This window comes from Neolamprologus brichardi, chromosome 9, assembly GCF_056152115.1.
Source record: "Neolamprologus brichardi isolate AB-2024 chromosome 9, ASM5615211v1, whole genome shotgun sequence".
NCBI classification, from domain to species: domain Eukaryota; kingdom Metazoa; phylum Chordata; class Actinopteri; order Cichliformes; family Cichlidae; genus Neolamprologus; species Neolamprologus brichardi.
Genome location: NC_142112.1, coordinates 5,334,075 through 5,346,932, shown reverse-complemented (window position 1 = coordinate 5,346,932; position 12,858 = coordinate 5,334,075). Strand labels below are relative to the sequence as shown.

Below are 12,858 nucleotides of genomic sequence, written 5' to 3'. Positions count from 1 at the left end.
AGTACTCTGGGAGAGTAGAAAAATGTTATATAAGAATCAGTCCATTTACCATTTCAGTTGTTAAAGAAGGGCTTAAATCTGGGACTCTCCACCATTTAACCTCAGAACCGAAGAAGCTTCTCGGATGAAACGTCTTCAAGAATCTAGATTTACTCATTGTGGATGAGATATATAGGTAACTTTTACTTATAGTTGACTTTCCTTGTGGCTATTTCTGTTTTTAACATGAACATTTCAAAGTTTTCCAGGTGCCTGTAGATTTTTTCCTGGAAATGTAGCCCAGTAACAGAGAAGAAACGCAGCAAGAATTATGACTGATTTGTTTAGAGCAGGGGTCGGCAACCTTTCTGGTGACGAGTGCCATCTGAAATTTCCTCAGAAGTCAGTGTGCCATATGATTGCATTAGCAATAAATTTAATAACGCTCTATATTAACAGTTACACACTACATAGAGACACTTTATAGGATTATATTTGTTTGCAGATGTTGGCAGCTGTCAGCGAATAGTTATCAGCTGTTTTGAAACAAAAAAAAGACACTTTTTATCCATAACAGCAAATGGACTGTACAACAGAAGATGCAAATGTTAATTATGGTCTCCTCACAACAGTGATAAGAAAAATAAACTGGGTCAATATGGCATGTTTGTTAATACAGAGACACACATGTTAATGTGATCTCTGGTCTCCCACTCAGAGACACAGGTCTCCGAGTGTCCAGCATTCAGACCTGAGGACTCATGTGAGAGAAAATCTGCTCACACAGACATGTAGAGCCAAATACTGTCAATAAGGCCTCTGCAATGTTCTGAAGACAGTTAAACTTGTCAGGTAGTGATGTCCAGCAGGTGAAAACACAAACTCCATGAACATGCACAGCTGTGGATTCCAGCTACATTCGTGATTCTGCAAACTTTGACCTCTACAGCAGCGGTCTCCAACCTTTTCTGCGCCACGGACCGGTTTATGCCTGACAATATTTTCACGGACCGGCCTTTAAGGTGTCGCGGATAAATACAACAAAATAAAACTAGTACCGGTACCGAAAAAAAGAAGATTTTTCATAACACACGTGAAAAGACCCAGGAAAACCGAGTAAATGATAAAAACGATAACAAAATAACGCTGAAAACCGACAAAAACCCTGAAAACCAAACATTTCACACCTGAGCCTCAACTCTCGCGGCCCGGTACCAAACGACTCACGGACCGGTACCGGTCCGAGGCCCGGGGGTTGGGGGCCGCTGCTCTACAGAGTCGAGTTTGTCAGTCCAATCAGCTCAATTTCGATGTCCTCTGTGTCCAGCCAGTTAATGTGAGACAAATCCAGCTGCTCATTAAAGCTTTCTGGTTTGATCAGACTAGAAAGCATTGGTCCATACACCTGAAAGTCCTGAAAACACATTGTGAATTCTGTCTCGAGTCTACGGATGTGTAAGTGTGAGTGCAGGACTCTGTGCTCGCTGCCCTCCCGTTCCCGCACTCCTGCTGGAAAATCCACAGAGGCAGCCGTTAACACACCTCTAAACAGCAACAGACTATCACTCACTTGATTAGCCTGAAAACACTGACGGGTAGTCGCTGAACGATCCAGCGTCGGAGAGAGCTCCACCACACTCTAAAGTAGCTCCTCCAATGAGGCTTGCTCAGCGCCAGGTGTGCGTGACAGTCCTTGGGTGTGATCAGTCAGCTGGCAGGGCCACATCCACCAGGCCTGAAGGTGCCTGTCATGACCGCACCCTCACACACACACACCCAAACACACCTGCCAGTACACAAACAAGGAACACAGGACAGCAGCAGTACAGAAGACACAACCCTCAAATAATAATAATAATGATAATAATAACAATAATAATAGTCCACACTGCTCATGGACCCGAGTCCCTGGAACCAGGTCCGTGACAGTATCCTTGTATTTCCGGTGCTGATGCTGCACTGAGTGGACAGCTCCTGAAGCAGATGGTCAGATGATTTCTATGCATTTTACATCAGATTAAAACTTTGGTTGTAAGATTCAGATAGATATTTAATAACAGACATTTTAAATGAGAATAAGAAAGAAAAGTATTTCTTTGTGCCCCCTCTCCCTGTTAATGCCCTACCTGCCCCCTGGCAACACTTTCCTAGACCCGCCCCTGCACAGTTACCAGCTGTCAGCTACTTAGAAAAGGATCCTGGTGTTATTTGTCTCTCAGAAACAGTTCATAACTTCCCTTCAACTCATCCATGTCACCTAAAAGGTAAACCTGTTTCTCCATCACCTGTTCAGCTCTGATGATTCAGTAAGGACGTCTCCTGGTTTCATCTTCATGTTTCCCTCTCACCAGATAACCAAACCGACATCATGACCAGCAGCTTTACAGCTGTGGCTCCAGCAAACATCAGCTGATACTAGAAATTAATATTAAATAAATGAGTTTTTCCTTTCCAGTCACCTTTCTCGCTCACTATGTATTAACAGACCTCTCTGCATTGAATCATATCTGTTATTAACCTCTGTCTCTCTTCCACAGCATGTCTTTTATCCTGTCTTCCTTCTCTCACCCCAACCGGTCGCAGCAGATGGCCCCGCCCCTCCCTGAGCCTGGTTCTGCCGGAGGTTTCTTCCTGTTAAAAGGGAGTTTTTCCTTCCCACTGTCGCCAAAGTGCTTGCTCATAGGGGGTCATATGATTGTTGGGTTTTTCTCTGTATCATGAAGCGCCTTGAGGCGACTTTTGTTGTGATTTGGCGCTATATAAATAAAATTGAATTGAATTGAATTGAATTGGCTGTCGCGTCACCAAGCTGTGAATGCTGAGGAACTACACTGTGCTGGAAGAATACTGCGAGAGAGAATCCAGTGATAACACAGATCCAGTGGCAAATTACTGTTACAAAAAGCTAACCGATTCAAACTTCAAGGTTACTCTCACCGCTCTGGGAGATGTTTTGGGTGAGCTGGCACACCTGTGTCTTTCTTTTCAAAGATGCAACCTGACTGTGATGGAAGGGCACTGCTTGGCAAGAGCAAAGATTGAGAATTTGCGTTCCCAATACTTGACAGAGGAAAAGGATGTTAAGTGGAGTGACAGTGTCAAAGAGGCGATGAGGGCCTCATCTGCTGATGGCAGGAATACCAGTGAGATTACTCGTGTTATTCGTAAGCTTTGTGATCACTCGGATGCTCGTTTTCCAGAGGATGAATTAAAGGAGTGGTCTGCATTTGACATTGAGGCATTGACCTCAGACATCAGCTTTGAGTATGGAGCAGCAGACAAAGAAGTACGAGGCCATTCTCCACCCTCCACATTCAGCGGAGGTCATAAACAGTGAATATTCTGATTTCAAGTACATAATGAGGCACAAACTTAAACATGGGTCAATCAGCACATTCTCAGATATGGTGGCTGTGACGCTAAAATGTGAAGAGCTAAAACACATCTCGCAGCTTGTGGATATTTGTGCTACATTCCAAGCATCCAGTGCAGATTGCGAAAGAGGCTTTAGTTTAATGAATCGTCTCAAAACAGCATCCAGAAATCGTCGTGAGGCGGACCATTTGGACCAGCTGATGTGCATAAAGTCAAAGCTGCAAGCAGACGAGGCCATCAACCTGGACGACGTGAGAAGGACAGACGGGAAAAATAAGGTGAAATTTAAGCTCTTAATAAGTTTACTTCTCATCTAGTGTCATTTATTGATTTTTCATTTATGGATATTGATCATTAAATACTGTCACTAGTTTATGAGTATTAGAAATGCAAATAATTGTGTCATTATATACTGTATTTTGCAGACAAAGAGTTACAGGACAGTAGGACGGTCTCCCAGACCACAGTAGGACAGGAGGACCAGGAGCTTCACAGACTGGCTCATACTCATCATAACACAAGTCAGAGCTTTATAATAAAAATATTAAGTTTCAACATTGGAGTTTATAATAGGCTTGATTTGGTTGGCAGTTCATGTTTTGCCATAGTTAAAGTTAAATATTCATACTTCCAATAGCGTTGACAGAGTGCACAGGTCATTAAAAAAAGATTTTTGTAATTTTCACTAAGTGGGCTAAAGCTCTTAATTAAAGGTATTCTAACAGAAATGTAAATGCTGTAATTTGGCTCTTTTTATAAACCATGTAACTTCAATGGATGCGATGCTGTCGTCACCACATTGTACACATCTAATGTCGCTCACAGTGGTCCAAGGTGTCACTACCCGAGCCGTACCGGAAACCCGATCCGTACCCCGCATGCGCGAAAGGTGTCTATTTCCGGTCGAAGCGTTTTACGATAGTTACGGAGCAGAGTATCTGTTAAGATGTTAAGAATAATAAGTATCTCTTAAAATGTTTCCAATAATGAAACATTTAATATAATGTAGACAAAAACAAAAAAATAAAAAGATAGTTACGGATCAGGACTCCCCGATCCGTACCGCGCATGTGCAGATGTTTGCTTCTTCTTCTGTTCGTTTAATGGCAGTTTACTCCCCAGTGTACGAGGATACTGCCACCTGCTGACTGAGCGAATGAACCCTATTGTAAACTGAATTAGCGTCATTACAAACGTGTGTTAAATTTGATTTAGTGATAGTCGAGTGTGTTTATGCTTGTTTGTGTGGAGAAGATTGATTGGAGTAGTTATGATAATGTCCGCTATCACTGTCAGTTGTCAGTAAACACTTCATCTGGCTGATGAATCTTCACGTGACATATTATAAAGTCTGTATTATTAACTCTGTAATTAGGCGCCATTCTTCTTATTTTACGGCGCTGTTGTTCAATTGGGGAACGCTCTCTGTTGAGGAGAAAAGCATGAATTTGTTTGTATACGGATTATCCATTGTTTAAATGTCCCGGGAGTCAAAAAGGAGGCAGAGCTGTTGAGAAATGCTAGGAGCTAACTGGGCGCTAACCGTATCATTCAAATATATTGAATGCTGCAATGTTGGCAAAGACAGGAAGTGACGTAAGATTTGCGCATGCGGGGTACGGATCGGGTTTCCGGTACGGATCGGGTAGTGACACAAGGGTCCGCTCAGGGAGTCTGTGAGTTCGCTCACACACATGAAAGATTAGAGGGAACATTGGTTGCGCCATCAGTCAACCCTTCCCAGGGCTGCCGACCCCTGGTCTAAAGTTTTAATTAAGTTCAGTGTTGCTGTTCAGTTATTTTGCTTTGCAGCCACATTAGCAGTAGTGATAAGTCAAACCACCATGTTTCTTTTTGTTCCTTTTTCTTTCCAGTTGCTGGACATGATGCAGGTGGACAGTTGATGAGGAGGATGACAACTTTGTGTTGTTTCCAGGCTGAAGGAAGTTTCATATGTTCCAAGCCATGGCCATGATATTTGGATTTTTTGAACATTAACAATTTCATTTGCTTGGTGTTTCTGCTGTGTTTCAATAGCACTCTGACTCTGCATAAGCATGTTCTGTGAAAATCTATTTAGCTTTCTGATTTCTTACTTTTTTGCATATTAGTCACACTTACATGTTTCAAACTAATTTTAATGTTAGACAAAAATAATTCCAGTAAATTCAAAATGCAAATATTAAACGATGAATTTATTTATCAAGGGAAAAAACCTAAACCTCCTTGGACCCTCTGTGTTACCCTTGGCAGGAAGAGCTGCAAGGAGGAATTTTAGCCCGCTGTAGAACTTCGAGCATGAACAGCCTGTTTAAGATCATGCTAAATCATGCCAATTGAATTTAAGTCCAGACTACACCACTCACAAACCTTCATTTTTGTTTTTTGTGAACCACATATGCTGGTAAGTTTATGATTATTGTCATGTTGGAAAACCAAAGCGCGCTTGAGCTTAAGCCATTACGCTCAAGCAGCTAGGATAAGCTGTTGCACATCAACCCCCAAAACATTCCAGCTGTGGTTTTGTAGCCCACTGATGGCTGATACACTGATAGCTGTTAAAGTTACCTTTAACCCAGCTTTGCAATGACATACCTAAACAGGTGTTTTAACATACTTTGGTTCAGTAGACTTCACATGTATAAAACCCGAGGGTATCAGTTCCTACCTATTCCATAAACATGATACATTTGCTCAGGTTACAACACTGCGCAGTCCTTTTCACTGTGCATCATGGTATTAATGGCACTAAATATCTCACAGAATGACACTGTGTTCTGTGATTTGAATCACAATCACATAATGAAATTTATGAAAACAGGAAAGCAGATGTGCTATCTAACAGTGGGCAGTTTTTCATGCTTGGAAAGAATTGCATAAAATAAATTAAAAGCAGCCCACAGAGTAGGGATGGGTATCGTAGAAAACTGGTTCTTGTTGAGAAACGGTTCCCACTATTTCAATTCCTTGGAATTGTTTGCCATTTTTGCAAACGATTCCCTTATCGATTCCAGTCGCCCCGAATGACGTCACCACTTTGCGGAGCGTCATTTACCTGGCAGGAAACACGGCGCCTATACTTTACGAGAACGGATGACAACAGGGCAACTTGCAATACTTGCAAAGTAGATATTTCATTTAAGGGAGGAAACACTACGAATATGCAAATTACTGGATATTCTTGTGTAATTGCTACAGAATAATGTATGTTATACTTTGTTATTGCTACAGAAGAATATTTATTTTATTATTTTACAGTTACAATTTTTTTTCCTGGGGACCCTGTGACACCCCATTGAAGAGCCGTGGGTTGGATCTGTTAAGATCTCACTGTTGGGTTTGTAAGGCCATGTTACTCCTAAATTTCTATCTTGTTCAAAGAGAAGATATAAAACAAAGTTCTAAGCTAATCGACCTTAGTGTTCTCCTTTTTTAAAAAAGAATCGATAAAGAATCAAATCGTTAAACAAAATCGAAAATGGAATCGGAATCGTGAAAATCTTATCAATACCCATCCCTACCACAGAGTACACTGTTAAGTACACACCAGGTGGTGTAAAAGACATGTTTTGTTTGTTGTGTTGACCTGTTTTGCTTTAATTTACTTTTTCTTTTTTTATGTGGAGCTAAATGTGAACAGGCAACTTCCTTATCAGTCATCAGAAATTAGAGGGAGTTTCAGTTTTTTCTCATATGTTGTCAATTTGGTATAGTAAGACAAACACATGCACTTACTGTTTTTACTTTAGTGTTTTTCCCCCTCAGGTGTTCTAAGAAAAAGTACAAGTACAAAAGTATTGGATGTATAGATCTTATGTACTGTGAACTAGTATAGGCACTGAAGAGGAAGTCAATGAGTAAACAACGCAGGAAGCTTTGGGACTTTTCTCTGTTGGTGCCAAAACTCAAGAAACACTGTAGGTTCCAAACATTCAGCAGCTCTTTGAAGAGCTGAAGTTCAACAACTCTGATTTTACCCTGATTTCAATCAAATGGGTATTTTTGTTTTTTAATTTGTAATTCTCTGTCATCTGAAATTATTAGATTAATTATATGAAAAACAGGATTGTCCACATACAATCAATATTACACATTTGAACATGAAATATTAACTAGGTTCTTTAGAGAACCTGAGATCGATTTTAGATATATTTTAGGTACATATTTATATAGCAAAATATGCTTTCTTATTTTTCTTTGACATATATATTTAAATCTATTTATGCAGTTTCTTTTTAATAGTTTTTGACCATAATTACGTATTAACAGTGTGTGTGTTATGTTACTTCAAACCTATCATCCAACACAATATGGTAAACAGACTGATTCTTACACAGTGTTTTTCATGCAAGCACTTTTTTCTATGCTTAAGTGCTTTCTATCTAACAATCACACTCATTCATCCTGATACTCTGTTGGATGGATCAGAGAACAAATTGGGGTTAATATCCTGCCCAAGGATATTTGGCATGCAGACTGGAAATGAACCACCAACCTTCAGATCAGTAGATGACCTGCTCAATAGCATAACAAGCTGTTTGGCATTGACGGAGAAGATTTGGCAAGTTTTTCACAAGTGCAATCCACTTATACTCATGAAAGGACACATGGAAATCTAATTGCTGAAAAAAGTGACAGGAGTGTTGTTTACAAAGATACACAATGCTTTTGTAAGCATGGCCCCAAACAATACAGCAGATAACTACAGATCAACAGATCCAAGATGGCGCCAGTGTGCACAGCGAGCCCTCTCTTTGGATTGTGTCTGCTGGTTGTTACCTTTCTTTTTCTATGTTGCCCTGATGGCTCTGCTTTACTTGTCTATGATCGCCAAACTCTTCTGAACCTTCGGCCATTAAAACCCTGAACGCTTGATTGCAAAGCAAGCCGGAAAATCTTCCTCCGCTTTTGGTGAACATACCTGACTGCCTACATTGCTTACCAGTGCTCTAGAAGACGGGGGAAACAAGGTGGCATCCTGGCTAGGGATGGGTATCATTTAGGTTTTATCCGATACCGATGCCAAATCAGTACTTTTGAAATGGTGCCGGTGCTTAAAGAATGGAGAACACAAACTTTGTCCAAAAACCTCTTATGCTTTTATTTTTAGCAGCCTCTTTGTTTCTGCAAAATGATAACCAAGTTAGCCTTTTTTGTTGATACAACATACCTTCTTTGGTTGGAACCGGGGCTTAAAAAATGGAAAACACAAACTTTGTCCTAAAACCTCTCATGTTTAGCTGCTTTTTTTGTAAAAAGATAACAATGTTAGCCTTTTCTGCAGCTATAGTGCATATATGGTATCACTCTATCAAACAAGAAGACAGCCACATGTAACTACGATACTACGGTGTTTGCTAGTTCACCGTACGTGGTTAACGTGGTTAGCCTACTCAACATAAATTACACACGAACAACATTAAGCTACTCACGCAGAGAAGAACGGCTGCTGCTGCATCATCATCCTCATCATTTCTGCTACACTGGCAGGGCTAAGGGCCAGGACTCTCCTCTTCGAGTTCTTGGGGGATGTTGCTAACTCCGGGTCCGATAACAGGCACCACACCCACAGTAGATGTGCTCGGTGTAAGGTCTTGCAGCAAGCTATCAAATACGGTGCATTTCTTGGCTTTTAAAAAAAGGCTATACGTCGCCAGGTGTTTTATCAGATTCGAGGTGTTACCTCCTTTGCACAGTATCACCTTAAAGCACTTGTTGCAGGCTGCTGAGTTTGCATCTTTTGCTGTGACCTCCGACCTGTTGGACCTCCTGCTCCCTGGGACCTGCCGGCGAAGCCTTCACCTGTCTGGCGATGGGTGCGGTCCTACAGAGGTGGCGTGAATCTCAGTAACGTTTGTCCGCTGGGACGTGCTCCTGTTAGCAACACTTCGATGGGCCTGCTAAACACCAAGTCACTGTCAAACAAGACTATCATCCTAAATGACTTTTTTTTTTATCTTGTTGGGACTGGATTTTATATTCCTGACGGAAATCAACCTGGTGAGTTTTCTTCTTTCTCAGAACTCCTTCTCCCTGATTGTTCATTTTTTAGCTCTCCCCGGACCAACGGAAGAGGTGGAGGGCTAGCTTCAGTATTTAAAAACGATTTTTGCTGTCGACAACTTCCACCTGTTTCATATGCCAGCTTTGAGGTGCAGCCAACTCACGAAAAAGGTCATACACTCGATCTGGTGTTGTCATATGGTCTGGATGTCTGTATTACAGAAATCAAGGACTATCGGATCATTTCCCAGTTATGTTTAATGTCACAGTGTGTAACGTGGAGTTGGACAGCGAGCGTCCTTGCGTGAGATGTGCATGATAAATTCAGTGACTGCTGCTCACTTTTCCTCCGCTTTTAGTAACTCGGTCCCCTATGATGCTAACCCCGGTGCGGACCTATCAGTTGATGAGCTAGCTAACCTTTTTAACTCAACATGCTCCAGCATCCTTGACTCTGTTGCTCCACTAAGGACTAAACACACCAAATCTTCACGTCAACCTTGGAAGAAAGAAACCACCCAACTTCTCAGATGCTAATCTTTGGGCATCCTGCGTGACCACTTAACAAAATATCAGAAAACTGTTGAAGCTGCAAAATCTGCTTTCCTATCCGGTGTAATTTCTATCAACTGTCATAAGCCCCGAGTTCTTTTTAATAGTTTTAATTCTGTGATTAACCCCTGTGCTACTGTTTCTATGGAGGCTTCCTTTGCACATTGCGAAAACTTTTTGAATCACTTCATTAAAAAAAACTCAACCTTACAAACTCTGCATTATCAGGCAGTGTTATACCTAGATCCACCTTGTAATTGCTTGGCTGTTTTTCAGCAGTTTGAGCCTTTGACCTTTTCTGCCTTGAAGAAAGTAATTGATCACTTAAGACCATCTAATTCCCCACAAGACATTCTTCCTTCTTGCCTCCTTAAAGAAACTCTTCATGTAATTGGGCCTAGTATTTTATTTTTATTGAATACTTCATTGTCATCAGGTTGTGTACCAGCTGTTTTCAAACATGCGGTTGTGCTACCCATTATTAAGAAGAAAAATCTTGATCTAAACGTGCTTTCTAACTTCAGGCCAATTTCTAAGCTGTCTTTTATGTCCAACATTTTGGAATAAGTTGTTTTCAAGCAACTTCAGACGTTTTTAGACACTCATGGCATAGTGTTCCAGTGTGGTTTTAAATCTCGTCACAGTACTGAGACTGCGCTTTTACGAGTTTTTAATGATCTTCTTTTAGCTGTAGACTCAGGTTGGTCTGTTGTTTTAGTCCCTTTAGATTTGCCTTTGACACAGTTGAGCACAACATTCTTTTATCGAGACTTGAACACGTTGTTGGTCAAAAGGCACGGTTTTATCATGGTTTAAATCTTATTTATCAGTCCTTTTCTGTTAAAATTGGCCAATGCTCCTCTTCCTCCGCCCCTATGTGTTGTGGTGTGCCACAGGGGTTTGTTTTGGGTCCAACTCCTTGTACATGCTGCCTTTGGAATCTATTTTTAGGAAATACAACATTCCCTTTCATTGTTATGCTGATGACATCCAAATTTACTTCCCATTGAAACTGGATGTATCTGTCCCACTGCAGCCTTTGCTTAACTGTTTACATGATGTTAAAGACTGGTGACTTTTATGTATATATATGCCTGTATATATTGTGCTATTCTTAGTTAGTGTATTGTCTGTCTTTGTTAATGTTTGTTTATAATGGAGCACTGTAACGAAAACTAATTTCCCCTAGGAATCATTAAAGTATTCTGATTCTGATTAACACAGAATTTTCTTGCACCAAATGACAATAAGACTGAAGTTATGGTTTTTGAAACTCATGCCCCTTTGAACAAGTTAACTGATACTCTCGGTCCTCTTGCTTCTCATCTTTCTCACGCTGTAAGGAATCTCGGAGTGTTTTTAGATAGCTCCTTTAAATTAGAGAAGCAAGTGTCCACAGTTGTGAAAACAAGTTTTAATCAGTTACATGAAATTGCCAAAACCAAGCCTTATCTTCCTCCAAGAGCCATAGTAACACTTATTCATGCCTTCATCACCTCTAGACTGGACTACTTCAAAGAAAACTAATACTGCTCATTAATGAGACTAAAGGCAGAAAGGTGTCCTTTAAAACTGAACATGTTAATAGGACCTCCACATTTATATCATAGTTTATGATATAGCACGTGTATTTCAGTGATAGCCTACTGATTTCAGTGTAGTGGTGAACAGTCACACAGCTCACGTGGGCGTTATCTGTGATACTCCTTAACTATAATTTATCCAAGTTAACTTCAGTTAACCATTCAGACAGTTCTTTTGCAATGACAAACATAAACACTCATGCTGCCAGTAGGTTTCCGCTGTGCCAGCTGTTTAAAATACAGCTGATTATGCAGTAACCATGGTAACCATGGACTCTGAGAGGCTGGATCGACGCAGGTCAGACAACAATTTTACATATATAATCTTAAAACAGGACACAAACACTATACGTGCTGGCCTCATATCAAATGTGAACGCAGACTATGGCGTTTGTTTTCTATCTAATCTTCCTCTCAAACATTTAAACAGCAGCGAGTCTGCAGCTGAGGAAACACAAACTCAAACTGTGGGAACAGGTTTGCTCGTTTCTTGCGTGGATTCATTTGGTGATTTATTAAATGTATATGCTGCTGAGTCTCTTACGCTGATGAAAATGCAGATAACACAGATCACGAACACTTGTTCAACCAATCACAACCAATTCCACTTTGATCTGTGACAAACTGACGCGTTCATCTCTGTTACAGTGTTGCGTTAGACTGCTATATTTTTTTGTTCTTTATCCTGTAGATTTTCACGTCTGTGGAATGGTTGGCAGTAATAAGGTTGATTTTCTGTAAAGTCATATAGATATGACCCGTGAATTATTTGTAGATGACCGTTAGATTAGTTTGATGCTGCCGACACTTTCATGTGACCCAGCTGGGAAACTCTGAGTTAACTCAGAGAGCTGAAGATATCGTGGATTTGCTGACCTCGCTCCGTGGTGTACAGGTCCGTTTACCCTCATGATTAATATTCACAATAAAAAATCCTTTTCTAACCCTCCCGTCTTCCCATCAGACATTTGGCAAACAAAAAAACATCTTTACCACACCCCTCCAGGGTGCTCTTAATCCCCTGATTAATGGGAGGGTCCATAAGCCAATAAACCAATCACTTTCCAAAAACTTTTCCAATAAAATTAATTACAAATTTACATAACAAAACTAGGCCAGCATATTCTTACAACTTTAAAGAAATAAGAAAAATGAATACAAATTGCGTTTTATAAACATTCAACAAAAATGGCCACAACATAATCATTTCCCATTTAAATTAATTATTGCCACATTTAATTAATTATTTAATGGTGTATTTAATTCAATTCAATTCAATTCAATTTTATTTATATAGCGCCAAATCACAACAAAAGTCGCCTCAAGGCGCTTCATAGATACAGAGAAAAACCCAACAATCATATGA

The 12,858-nt window shown here is 40.4% G+C and overlaps 1 pseudogene; it reads left to right on the top strand.

Moving 5' to 3' along the window:
- The first annotated feature begins 2,766 nt into the window (after window positions 1-2,766).
- LOC148101140 (uncharacterized) lies at window positions 2,767-5,258 on the top strand (annotated as a pseudogene).
- Window positions 5,259-12,858: the final 7,600 nt, after the last annotated feature.